Consider the following 15,158-nt stretch of genomic DNA (forward strand, 5'->3'; position numbering starts at 1 on the left):
ATCACACCCTGGCCACGCAGAGATGGGAATGTTGACCAGGAGCTGCAGTGGTTATACAGATCACACCCTGGCCACGCAGAGATAGGAATGTTGACCATGAGCTGCAGTGGTTATACAGATCGCACCCTGGCCACGCAGAGATAGGAATGTTGACCAGGAGCTGCAGTAGTTATACAGTGCACACCCTGGACACACACACAGATGGCAATGCGGACCAGGAGCTGCAGGGGTTATACAGAGCGCCACCTGGCCTCACAGAGAAGGACATGTTGACCAGGAGCTGCAGGAGTTATACAGAGCACACCCTGGCCACACAGAGATGTGAATGTTGACCAGGAGCTGCAGTGGTTATACAGATCACACCCTGGCCACGCAGAGATAGGAATGTTGACCAGGAGCTGCAGGGGTTATACAGAGCACACCCTGGACACACACACAGATGGCAATGCTGACCAGGAGCTGCAGGGGTTATACAGAGCACACCCTGGCCACACAGAAATGGGAATATTGACCAGGAGTTGCAGGATCTATACAGAGCACAACCTGGCCACACAGAGATGGGAATGTTGACCAGGAGCTGCAGGAGTTATACAGAGCATACCCTGGGCACACACAGATGGGAATGTTGACCAGGAGCTGCAGGGGTTATACAGCGCACATCCTGGCCACACAGAGATGCGAATGTTGACCAGGAGCTGCAGGGGTTATACAGAACACACCCTGGCCACACAGAGATGGGAATGTTGACCAGGAGCAGGGGTTATACAGAGCACACCCTGGCCACACAGAGATGGGAATGTTGACCAGGAGCTGCAGGGGTTATACAGAACACACCCTGGCCACACAGAGATGCGAATGTTGACCAGGAGCTGCAGGGGTTATACAGAACACACCCTGGCCTCACAGAGATGGGAATGTTGACCAGGAGCTGCAGGAGTTATACAGAGCACATTCTGGCCACACACACAGATCGGAATGTTGGCCAGGAGCTGCAGGGGATATACAGAGCACATCCTGGCCACACAGAGAAGGGAATGTTGACCAGCAGCTGCAGGGGTTATACAGAGCACACCCTGGACACACACAGAGATGGGAATGTTGACCAGGTGCTGCAGGGGTTATACAGTGCGCACGCTGTCCACACACAGATGGGAGTGTTGACAATGAGCTACTGGGGTTATACAGAGCACACCCTCGACACACACACAGATGGAAATGTTGACCAGGAGCTGCAGGGGTTATACAGAGCACACCCTGGCCACACAGATGGGAATGTTGACCAGGAGCTGCAGGAGATATACAGAGCACACCCTGGACACACACACAGATGGGAATGTTGACCAGGAGCTGCTGGGGTTATACAGATCACACCCTGGCCACGCAGAGATGGGAATGTTGACCAGGAGCTGCAGTGGTTATACAGATCGCACCCTGGCAACGCAGAGATAGGAATGTTGACCAGGAGCTGCAGGGGTTATACAGAGCACACCCTGGCCACACACAGAGATGAGAATGTTGACCAGGAGCTGCAGGGTTTATACAGAGCACACCCTGGACACACACAGAGATGGGAATGTTGACCAGGAGCTGCAGGGGTTATACAGTGCGCATGCTGTCCACACACATATGGGAGTGTTGACCAGGTGCTGCTGGGCTTATACAGAGCACACCAAGGACACACACACAGATGGGAATGTTGACCAGGAGCTGCAGGGGTTATACAGAGCACACACTGGCCACACAGAGATGGGAATGTTCACCAGGAGCTGCAGGGGTTATACAGAGCATACCCTGCCCACACAGAGATGGGAATATTGACCAGGAGTTGCAGGATCTATACAGAGCACAACCTGGCCACACACACAGATGGGAATGCTGACCAGGAGCTGCAGGGGTTATACAGAGCACACCCTGGCCACATAGAAATGGGAATATTGACCAGGAGTTGCAGGATCTCCAGAGCACAACCTGGCCACACAGAGATGAAAATGTTGACCAGGAGCTTCAGGAGTTATACAGAGCACACCCTGGGCACACACAGTTGGGAATGTTGACCAGGAGCTGCAGGGGTTATACAGAGCACACCATGGCCACACAGAGATGGAAATGTAGACCAGGAGCTGCAGGAGTTATACACAACACACCCTGGCCACACAGAGATGGGAATGTTGACCAGGAGCTGCAGGAGTTATACAGACCACACCCTGGCCACACAGAGAAATGGGAATGTTAACCAGGAGCTGCAGGAGTTATACAGAGCACACCCTGACCACACACAGAGATGGGAATGTTGACCAGGAGCTGCAGGAGTTATACAGAGCACACCCTGGCCACACACAGAGATGGGAATGTTGACCAGGAGCTGCAGGAGTTATACAGAGCACACCCTGGCCACACAGAGATGGGAATGTTTACCAGGAGCTGCAGGAGTATACAGAGCACATCCTGGCCGCACAGAGATGGGAATGTTGACCAGGTGCTGCAGGAGTATACAGAGCACATCCTGGCCACACAGAGATGGGAATGTTGACCAGGAGCTGCAGGGTTATACAGATCGCACACTGGCCACGCAGAGATAGGAATGTTGACCAGGAGCTGCAGGAGTTATACAGTGCACACCCTGGCCACACAGAGATGGGAATGTTGACCAGGAGCTGCAGGGGTTATACAGAGCACACCCTGGCCACACAGAGATGGGAATGTTGACCAGGAGCTGCAGGTGTTAAACAGAGCACACCCTGGCCACACAGAGATGGGAATGTTGACCAGGAGCTGTTGGGGTTATAAAGAGCACACCCTGGACACAAAGTGATGGGAATGATGACCAGGAGCTGCAGGGGTTATACAGAGCACATCCTGGCCACACACAGAGATGGGAATGTTGACCAGGAGCTGCTGGAGTTATACAGAGCACACCCTGGACACACAGAAGTGGAAATGTTGACCAGGAACTGCTGGGGTTATAAAAGATCACACCCTGGCCACGCAGAGATGGGAATGTTGACCAGGAGCTGCAGGGGTTATACAGAGCACACCCTGGCCACACAGAGATGGGAATGTTGACCAGGAGCTGCAGGAGAATACAGACCACACCCTGGCCACACACAGAGATGAGAATGTTGACCAGGAACTGCAGGGGTTATACAGAGCACACCCTGGACACACACAGAGATGGGAATGTTGACCAGGAGTTGCAGGGGTTATACAGTGCGCATGCTGTCCACACACATATGGGAGTGTTGACCAGGAGCTACAGGAGTTATACAGAGCACACCCTGGACACACACAGAGATGAGAATGTTGACCAGGAGCTGCAGGGGTTATACAGACCACACCCTGGCCACACTGAGAGATGAGAATGTTGACCAGGAGCTGCAGGGGTTATACAGTCCACACCCTGGCCACACACAGAGATGAGAATGTTGACCAGGAGCTGCAGGGGTTATACAGAGCACACCCTGGACACACACACAGATGGGAATGCTGACCAGGAGCTGCAGGGGTTATACAGAGCACACCCTGGCCACACAGAGAAGGGAATGTTGACCAGGAGCTGCAGGGGTTATACAGAACACACCCTGGCCACACAGAGAAGGGAATGTTGACCAGGAGCTGCAGGGGTTATACAGAGCACACCCTGGACACACACAGAGATGGTAATCTTGACCAGGTGCTGCAGGAGTTATACAGAGCACATCCTGGCCACACACACAGATGGGAATGTTGGCCAGGAGCTGCAGGGGATATACAGAGCACATCCTGGCCACACAGAGAAGGGAATGTTGACCAGTAGCTGCAGGGGTTATACAGAGCACACCCTGGACACACACAGAGATGGTAATCTTGACCAGGTGCTGCAGGGGTTATACAGTGCGCACGCTGTCCACACACAGATGGGAGTGTTGACAATGAGCTGCTGGGGTTATACAGAGCACACCCTGGACACACACACAGATGGAAATGTTGACCAGGAGCTGCAGGGGTTATACAGAGCACACCCTGGCCACACAGATGGGAATGTTGACCAGGAGCTGCAGGAGATATACAGAGCACACCCTGGACACACACACAGATGGGAATGTTGACCAGGAGTTGCAGGGGTTATACAGTGCACTACTTGGCTACACAGAAATGGGAATATTGACCAGGAGCTGCAGGAGTTATACAGAGCACACCATGGCCACACAGAGATGGGAATGTTGACCAGGAGCTGCAGGAGTTATACAGAGCATACCCTGGCCACACAGAGATGGGAATGTTGACCAGGAGCTGCAGGGGTTATACAGAGCACACCCTGGCCACATAGAGATGGGAATGTTGACCAGCAGCTGCAGGAGTTAGACAGAGCACATCCTGGCCACACACACAGATGGGAATGTTGGCCAGGAGCTGCAGGGGATATACAGAGCACATCCTGGCCACACAGAGAAGGGAATGTTGACCAGGAGCTGCAGGGGTTATACAGAGCACACCCTGTCCACACAGAGATGGGAATGTAGACCAGGAGCTGCAGGGGTTATACAGAGCACACCCTGGCCACACAGAGATGGGAATGTTGACCAGGAGCTGCAGGAGTTATACAGAGCACACCCTGATCACACACAGAGATGGGAATGTTGACCAGGAGCTACTGGGATTATACAGTGCACATCCTGGCCACACTGAGATGGGAATGTTGACCAGGAGCAGCAGGGGTTATACAGAGCACACCCTGACCACACACAGAGATGGGAATGTTGACCAGGAGCTGCAGGAGTTATACAGAGCACACCCTGGCCACACAGAGATGGGAATGTTTACCAGGAGCTGCAGGAGTATACAGAGCACATCCTGGCCACACAGAGATGGGAATGTTGACCAGGTGCTGCAGCAGTATACAGAGCACATCCTGGCAACACAGAGATGGGAATGTTGACCAGGAGCTGCAGGGGTTATACAGAGCACACCCTGGCCACACAGAGATGGGAATGTTGACCAGGAGCTGCAGGGGTTATACAGAGCACACCCTGGCCACACAGAGATGGGAATGTTGACCAGGAGCTGCAGGTGTTAAACAGAGCACACCCTGGCCACACAGAGATGGGAATGTTGACCAGGAGCGGCTGGGGTTATACAGAGCACACCCTGGACACACAGAGATGGGAATGTTGACCAGGAGCTGCAGGGGTTATACAGAGCACACCCTGGACACACAGAGGTGGGAATGTTGACCAGGAACTGCTGGGGTTATACAGATCACACCCTGGCCACGCAGAGATGGGAATGTTGACCAGGAGCTGCAGTGGTTATACAGATCACACCCTGGCCACGCAGAGATGGGAATGTTGACCAGGAGCTGCAGGGGTTATACAGAGCACACCCTGGCCACACAGAGATGGGAATGTTGACCAGGAGCTGCAGGAGTATACAGACCACACCCTGGCCACACACAGAGATGAGAATGTTGACCAGGAGCTGCAGGGGTTATACAGTGTGCATGCTGTCCACACACATATGGGAGTGTTGACCAGGAGCTGCTGGGCTTATACAGAGCACACCAAGTTCACACACACAGATAGGAATGTTGACCAGGAGCTGCAGGGGTTATACAGAGCACACCCTGGACACACACACAGATGGGAATGCTGACCAGGAGCTGCAGGGGTTATACAGAGCACAACCTGGCCACACAGAAATGGGAATATTGACCAGGAGCTGCAGGAGTTATACAGAGCACAACCTGGCCACACAGATGGGAATGTTGACCAGGAGCTGCAGGGGTTATACAGAGCACACCCTGGCCACACAGAGATGGGAATGTTGACCAGGAGCTGCAGGGGTTATACAGAGCACACCCTGGCCACACAGAGATGGGAATGTTGACCAGGAGCAGGGGTTATACAGAGCACACCCTGGCCACACAGAGATGGGAATGTTGACCAGGAGCTGCAGGGGTTATACAGAGCACACACTGGCCACACAGAGATGGGAATGTTGACCAGGAGCTGAGGAGTTATACAGAGCACAAACTGGGCACACACAGATGGGAATGTTGACCAGGAGCTGCAGGGGTTATACTGAGCACACCCTGTCCACACAGAGATGGGAATGTTGGCCAGGAGCTGCAGGGGTTATACAGAGCACACCCTGGCCTCGCAGAGAAGGACATGTTGACCAGGAGCTGCAGGAGTTATACAGACCACACCCTGGCCACACACAGAGATGGGAATGTTAACCAGGAGCTGCAGGGGTTATACAGAGCACACCCTGGCCACACACAGAAATGGGAATGTTGACCAGGAGCTGCAGGAGTTACACAGAGCACAACCTGGCCACACAGAGATGGGAATGTTGACCAGGAGCAGCAGGAGTTATACAGAGCATACCCTGGGCACACACAGAGATGCGAATGTTGACCAGGAGCTGCAGGGGTTATACAGAGCACACCCTGGCCACACAGAGATGGGAATGTTAACCAGGAGCTGCAGGGGTTATACAGAGCACAACCTGGCCACACAGAGATGGGAATGTTGACCAGGAGCTGCAGGAGTTATACAGAGCACACCCTGGGCACACACAGATGGGAGTGTTGACCAGGAGCTGCAGGGGTTATACAGAGCGCTACCTGGCCTCACAGAGATGGGAATGTTGACCAGGAGCTGCAGGGCTTATACAGAGCACAGCATGGCCACACAGAGATGGGAATGTTGACCAGGAGCTGCAGGCGTTATACAGAGCACACCCTGGCCACACACAGAAATGGGAATGTTGACCAGGAGCTGCAGGAGTTACACAGAGCACAACCTGGCCACACAGAGATGGGAATGTTGACCAGGAGCAGCAGGAGTTATACAGAGCATACCCTGGGCACACACAGAGATGCGAATGTTGACCAGGAGCTGCAGGGGTTATACAGAGCACACCCTGGCCACACAGAGATGGGAATGTTAACCAGGAGCTGCAGGGGTTATACAGAGCACAACCTGGCCACACAGAGATGGGAATGTTGACCAGGAGCTGCAGGAGTTATACAGAGCACACCCTGGGCACACACAGATGGGAGTGTTGACCAGGAGCTGCAGGGGTTATACAGAGCGCTACCTGGCCTCACAGAGATGGGAATGTTGACCAGGAGCTGCAGGGCTTATACAGAGCACAGCATGGCCACACAGAGATGGGAATGTTGACCAGGAGCTGCAGGGGTTATACAGAGCACACCCTGGCCACACAGAGATGGGAATGTTGACCAGGAGCTGCAGGGGTTATACAGAGCACACCCTGGCCACACGGAGATGGGAATGTTGACCAGGAGCAGGGGTTATACAGAGCACACCCTGGCCACACAGAGATGGGAATGTTGACCAGGAGCTGCAGGGGTTATACAGAACACACCCTGGCTACACAGAGATGGGAATGTTAACCAGGAGCTGCAGGGGTTATACAGAACACAACCTGGCCACACAGAGATGGGAATGTTGACCAGGAGCTGCAGGGGTTATACAGAGCACACCCTGACCACACAGAGATGGGAATGTTGACCAGGAGCTGCAGGAGTTATACAGGGCACATCCTGGCCACACACACAGATGGGAATGTTGGCCAGGAGCTGCAGGGGATATACAGAGCTCATCCTGGCCACGCAGAGATGGGAATGTTGACCAGGAGCTGCAGTGGTTATACAGATCACACCCTGGCCACGCAGAGATGGGAATGTTGACCAGGAGCTGCAGGGGTTATACAGAGCACAACCTGGCCACACAGAGATGGGAATGTTGACCAGGAGCTGCAGGAGTATACAGACCACACCCTGGCCACACACAGAGATGAGAATGTTGACCAGGAGCTGCAGGGGTTATACAGTGTGCATGCTGTCCACACACATATGGGAGTGTTGACCAGGAGCTGCTGGGCTTATACAGAGCACACCAATTTCACACACACAGATAGGAATGTTGACCAGGAGCTGCAGGTGTTATACAGAGCACACCCTGGACACACACACAGATGGGAATGCTGACCAGGAGCTGCAGGGGTTATACAGAGCACACCCTGGCCACACAGAAATGGGAATATTGACCAGGAGCTGCAGGAGTTATACAGAGCACAACCTGGCCACACAGATGGGAATGTTGACCAGGAGCTGCAGGGGTTATACAGAGCACACCCTGGCCACACAGAGATGGGAATGTTGACCAGGAGCTGCAGGGGTTATACAGAGCACACCCTGGCCATACAGAGATGGGAATGTTGACCAGGAGCAGGGGTTATACAGAGCACACCCTGGCCACACAGAGATGGGAATGTTGACCAGGAGCTGCAGGGGTTATACAGAGCACACACTGGCCACACAGAGATGGGAATGTTGACCAGGAGCTGAGGAGTTATACAGAGCACACCCTGGGCACACACAGATGGGAATGTTGACCAGGAGCTGCAGGGGTTATACTGAGCACACCCTGTCCACACAGAGATGGGAATGTTGACCAGGAGCTGCAGGGGTTATACAGAGCACACCCTGGCCTCACAGAGAAGGACATGTTGACCAGGAGCTGCAGGAGTTATACAGACCACACCCTGGCCACACACAGAGATGGGAATGTTAACCAGGAGCTGCAGGGGTTATACAGAGCACACCCTGGCCACACACAGAAATGGGAATGTTGACCAGGAGCTGCAGGAGTTACACAGAGCACAACCTGGCCACACAGAGATGGGAATGTTGACCAGGAGCAGCAGGAGTTATACAGAGCATACCCTGGGCACACACAGAGATGCGAATGTTGACCAGGAGCTGCAGGGGTTATACAGAGCACACCCTGGCCACACAGAGATGGGAATGTTAACCAGGAACTGCAGGGGTTATACAGAGCACAACCTGGCCACACAGAGATGGGAATGTTGACCAGGAGCTGCAGGAGTTATACAGAGCACACCCTGGGCACACACAGATGGGAGTGTTGACCAGGAGCTGCAGGGGTTATACAGAGCGCTACCTGGCCTCACAGAGATGGGAATGTTGACCAGGAGCTGCAGGGCTTATACAGAGCACAGCATGGCCACACAGAGATGGGAATGTTGACCAGGAGCTGCAGGGGTTATACAGAGCACACCCTGGCCACACAGAGATGGGAATGCTGACCAGGAGCTGCAGGGGTTATACAGAGCACACCCTGGCCACACGGAGATGGGAATGTTGACCAGGAGCAGGGGTTATACAGAGCACACCCTGGCCACACAGAGATGGGAATGTTGACCAGGAGCTGCAGGGGTTATACAGAACACACCCTGGCTACACAGAGATGGGAATGTTAACCAGGAGCTGCAGGGGTTATACAGAACACAACCTGGCCACACAGAGATGGGAATGTTGACCAGGAGCTGCAGGGGTTATACAGAGCACACCCTGACCACACAGAGATGGGAATGTTGTCCAGGAGCTGCAGGAGTTATACAGGGCACATCCTGGCCACACACACAGATGGGAATGTTGGCCAGGAGCTGCAGGGGATATACAGAGCTCATCCTGGCCACACAGAGAAGGGAATGTTGTCCAGGAGCTGCAGGGGTTATACAGAGCACACCCTGGACACACACAGAGATGGGAATGTTGACCAGGTGCTGCTGGGGTTATACAGTGCGCACGCTATCCACACACAGATGGGAGTGTTGACCAGGAGCTGCTGGGGATATACAGAGCACACCCTGGACACACACACAGATGGAAATGTTGACCAGGAGCTGTAGGGGTTATACAGAGCAGACCCTGGCCACACAGAAATGGGAATATTGACCAGGAGCTGCAGGAGTTATACAGAGCGTCACCTGGCCTCACAGAGAAGGACATTTTGACCAGGAGCTGCAGGAGTTATACAGAGCACACCCTGGCCAGACAGAAATGGGAATGTTGACCAGGAGCTGCACCGGTTATACAAAGCACATACTGGCCACACACATAAATGGGAATGTTAACCAGGAGCTGCAGGAGTTATACAGAGCACACCCTTGCCACACAGAGATGGGAATGTTTATCAGGAGCTGCAGGAGTATACAGAGCACACCCTGACCACACAGAGATGGGAATGTTGACCAGGAGCTGCAGGAGTTATACAGGGCACATCCTGGCCACACACACAGATGGGAATGTTGGCCAGGAGCTGCAGGGGATATACAGAGCTCATCCTGGCCACGCAGAGATGGGAATGTTGACCAGGAGCTGCAGTGGTTATACAGATCACACCCTGGCCACGCAGAGATGGGAATGTTGACCAGGAGCTGCAGGGGTTATACAGAGCACACCCTGGCCACACAGAGATGGGAATGTTGACCAGGAGCTGCAGGAGTATACAGACCACACCCTGGCCACACACAGAGATGAGAATGTTGACCAGGAGCTGCAGGGGTTATACAGTGTGCATGCTGTCCACACACATATGGGAGTGTTGACCAGGAGCTGCTGGGCTTATACAGAGCACACCAAGTTCACACACACAGATAGGAATGTTGACCAGGAGCTGCAGGGGTTATACAGAGCACACCCTGGACACACACACAGATGGGAATGCTGACCAGGAGCTGCAGGGGTTATACAGAGCACACCCTGGCCACACAGAAATGGGAATATTGACCAGGAGCTGCAGGAGTTATACAGAGCACAACCTGGCCACACAGATGGGAATGTTGACCAGGAGCTGCAGGGGTTATACAGAGCACACCCTGGACACACAGAGATGGGAATGTTGACCAGGAGCTGCAGGGGTTATACAGAGCACACCCTGGCCACACAGAGATGGGAATGTTGACCAGGAGCAGGGGTTATACAGAGCACACCCTGGCCACACAGAGATGGGAATGTTGACCAGGAGCTGCAGGGGTTATACAGAGCACACACTGGCCACACAGAGATGGGAATGTTGACCAGGAGCTGAGGAGTTATACAGAGCACACCCTGGGCACACACAGATGGGAATGTTGACCAGGAGCTGCAGGGGTTATACTGAGCACACCCTGTCCACACAGAGATGGGAATGTTGACCAGGAGCTGCAGGGGTTATACAGAGCACACCCTGGCCTCACAGAGAAGGACATGTTGACCAGGAGCTGCAGGAGTTATACAGACCACACCCTGGCCACACACAGAGATGGGAATGTTAACCAGGAGCTGCAGGGGTTATACAGAGCACACCCTGGCCACACACAGAAATGGGAATGTTGACCAGGAGCTGCAGGAGTTACACAGAGCACAACCTGGCCACACAGAGATGGGAATGTTGACCAGGAGCAGCAGGAGTTATACAGAGCACACCCTGGGCACACACAGATGGGAGTGTTGACCAGGAGCTGCAGGGGTTATACAGAGCGCTACCTGGCCTCACAGAGATGGGAATGTTGACCAGGAGCTGCAGGGCTTATACAGAGCACAGCATGGCCACACAGAGATGGGAATGTTGACCAGGAGCTGCAGGGGTTATACAGAGCACACCCTGGCCACACAGAGATGGGAATGTTGACCAGGAGCTGCAGGGGTTATACAGAGCACACCCTGGCCACACGGAGATGGGAATGTTGACCAGGAGCAGGGGTTATACAGAGCACACCCTGGCCACACAGAGATGGGAATGTTGACCAGGAGCTGCAGGGGTTATACAGAACACACCCTGGCTACACAGAGATGGGAATGTTAACCAGGAGCTGCAGGGGTTATACAGAACACAACCTGGCCACACAGAGATGGGAATGTTGACCAGGAGCTGCAGGGGTTATACAGAGCACACCCTGACCACACAGAGATGGGAATGTTGACCAGGAGCTGCAGGAGTTATACAGGGCACATCCTGGCCACACACACAGATGGGAATGTTGGCCAGGAGCTGCAGGGGATATACAGAGCTCATCCTGGCCACACAGAGAAGGGAATGTTGTCCAGGAGCTGCAGGGGTTATACAGAGCACACCCTGGACACACACAGAGATGGGAATGTTGACCAGGTGCTGCTGGGGTTATACAGCGCCCACCCTGGCCACACAGAAATGGGAATATTGACCAGGAGCTGCAGGAGTTATACAGAGCGTCACCTGGCCTCACAGAGAAGGACATTTTGACCAGGAGCTGCAGGAGTTATACAGAGCACACCCTGGCCAGACAGAAATGGGAATGTTGACCAGGAGCTGCACCGGTTATACAAAGCACATACTGGCCACACACATAAATGGGAATGTTAACCAGGAGCTGCAGGAGTTATACAGAGCACACCCTTGCCACACAGAGATGGGAATGTTTATCAGGAGCTGCAGGAGTATACAGAGCACATCCTGGCCACACAGAGATGGGAATGTTGACCAGGTGCTGCAGGAGTATACAGTGCGCACCCTGGCCACACAGAGATGGGAATGTTGACCAGGAGCTGCAGGGGTTATACAGAACGCCACCTGGCCTCACAGAGAAGGACATGTTGACCAGGGGCTGCAAGAGTTATACAGAGCACACCCTGGCCACACAGAGATGGGAATGTTGACCAGGAGCTGCAGGGGTTATACAGAGCACACCTTGGCCTCACAGAGAAGGACATGTTGACCAGGAGCTGCAGGAGTTATACAGAGCACACCCTGGCCACACACAGAGATGGGAATGTTAACCAGGAGCTGCAGGGGTTATACAGAGCACACCCTGGCCACACAGAGATGGCAATGTCGACCAGGAGCTGCAGGGGTTATACAGAGCACACCCTGACCACACAGAGATGGGAATGTTGACCAGGAGCTGCAGGGGTTATACAGAGCACACCTGACAACACAGAGGTGTGAATGTTGACCAGGAGCTGCAGGGGTTATACAGAGCACACCCTGGCCACACACAGAGGTGGGAATGTTGACCAGGAGCAGGGGTTATACAGAGGCACCCTGGCTACACAGAGAAGGGAATGTTGACCAGGAGCAGGGGTTATACAGAGCACACCCTGGCCACACAGAGATGGGAATGTTGACCAGGAGCAGGGTTTATACAGAGCACACCCTGGCCACACAGAGATGGGAATGTTGACCAGGAGCTGCAGGGGTTATACAGAGAACACCCTGACCACACAGAGGTGGGAATGTTGACCAGGAGCAGGGATTATGCAGAGCACATCCTGGCCATACGGAGATGGGAATGTTGACCAGGAGCTGCAGGGGTTAGACAGAGCACATCGTGGCCACTAAGAGATGGGAATCTTGACCAGGAGATGCAGGGGTTATACAGAGAACATGCTGACCACACAGTGATGGGAATGTAGACCAGGAGTTGCAGGGGTTAAACAGAGCACATCCTGACCACACAGTGATGGGAATGTTGACCAGGAGCAGGGGTATACAGAGCACACCCTGGCCACACACAGACGGGAATGTTGACCAGGAGCTGCTTGGGTTCGACAGAGCACACCCTGGCCACACAGTGATGGGAATGTTGACCAGGAGCAGGGGTATTCAGAGCGACCCTGGCCACACAGATGGGAATGTTGACCAGGAGGTGCAGGGGTTATACAGAGCACATCCTGACCACACAGATGGGAATGTTGACCAGGAGTTGCAGGGGTTATACAGATCCCACACTGGCTACACAGAGATGGGAATGTTGACCAGGAGCTGCAGGGGTTATACAGAGCACACCCTGGCCACACACAGATGGGAATGTTGACCAGGAGCTGCTGGGGTGAGACAGAGCACACCATGATCACACAGAGGTGGGAATGTTGACCAGGAACAGGGGTTATCCTGAGCACACCCTGGCCACACAGAGAAGGGAATGTTGACCAGGAGCTGCAGGTGGTATACAGAGCACACCCTGGCCACACAGAGATGGGAATGTTGACCAGGAGCTGCAGGGGTTATACAGAGCACACCCTGTCCACACAGAGATGGGAATGTTGACCAGGAGCTGCAGGGGTTATGCAGAGCACATCCTGGCCACACAGAGATGGGAATGTTGACCAGGAGCTGCAGGGCTTATACAGAGCACAGCATGGCCACACAGAGATGGGAATGTTGACCAGGAGCTGCAGGGGTTATACAGAGCACACCCTGGCCACACAGAGATGGGAATGTTGACCAGGAGCTGCAGGGGTTATACAGAGCACACCCTGGCCACACGGAGATGGGAATGTTGACCAGGAGCAGGGGTTATACAGAGCACACCCTGGCCACACAGAGATGGGAATGTTGACCAGGAGCTGCAGGGGTTATACAGAACACACCCTGGCTACACAGAGATGGGAATGTTAACCAGGAGCTGCAGGGGTTATACAGAACACAACCTGGCCACACAGAGATGGGAATGTTGACCAGGAGCTGCAGGGGTTATACAGAGCACACCCTGACCACACAGAGATGGGAATGTTGACCAGGAGCTGCAGGAGTTAAACAGGGCACATCCTGGCCACACACACAGATGGGAATGTTGGCCAGGAGCTGCAGGGGATATACAGAGCTCATCCTGGCCACACAGAGAAGGGGATGTTGTCCAGGAGCTGCAGGGGTTATACAGAGCACACCCTGGACACACACAGAGATGGGAATGTTGACCAGGTGCTGCTGGGGTTATACAGCGCCCACCCTGGCCACACAGAAATGGGAATATTGACCAGGAGCTGCAGGAGTTATACAGAGCGTCACCTGGCCTCACAGAGAAGGACATTTTGACCAGGAGCTGCAGGAGTTATACAGAGCACACCCTGGCCAGACAGAAATGGGAATGTTGACCAGGAGCTGCACCGGTTATACAAAGCACATACTGGCCACACACATAAATGGGAATGTTAACCAGGAGCTGCAGGAGTTATACAGAGCACACCCTTGCCACACAGAGATGGGAATGTTTATCAGGAGCTGCAGGAGTATACAGAGCACATCCTGGCCACACAGAGATGGGAATGTTGACCAGGTGCTGCAGGAGTATACAGTGCGCACCCTGGCCACACAGAGATGGGAATGTTGACCAGGAGCTGCAGGGGTTATACAGAACGCCACCTGGCCTCACAGAGAAGGACATGTTGACCAGGGGCTGCAAGAGTTATACAGAGCACACCCTGGCCACACAGAGATGGGAATGTTGACCAGGAGCTGCAGGGGTTATACAGAGCACACCTTGGCCTCACAGAGAAGGACATGTTGACCAGGAGCTGCAGGAGTTATACAGAGCACACCCTGGCC

The sequence above is a fragment of the Scyliorhinus torazame genome, chromosome 5 (assembly GCF_047496885.1).
Source record: "Scyliorhinus torazame isolate Kashiwa2021f chromosome 5, sScyTor2.1, whole genome shotgun sequence".
NCBI lineage: Eukaryota > Metazoa > Chordata > Chondrichthyes > Carcharhiniformes > Scyliorhinidae > Scyliorhinus > Scyliorhinus torazame.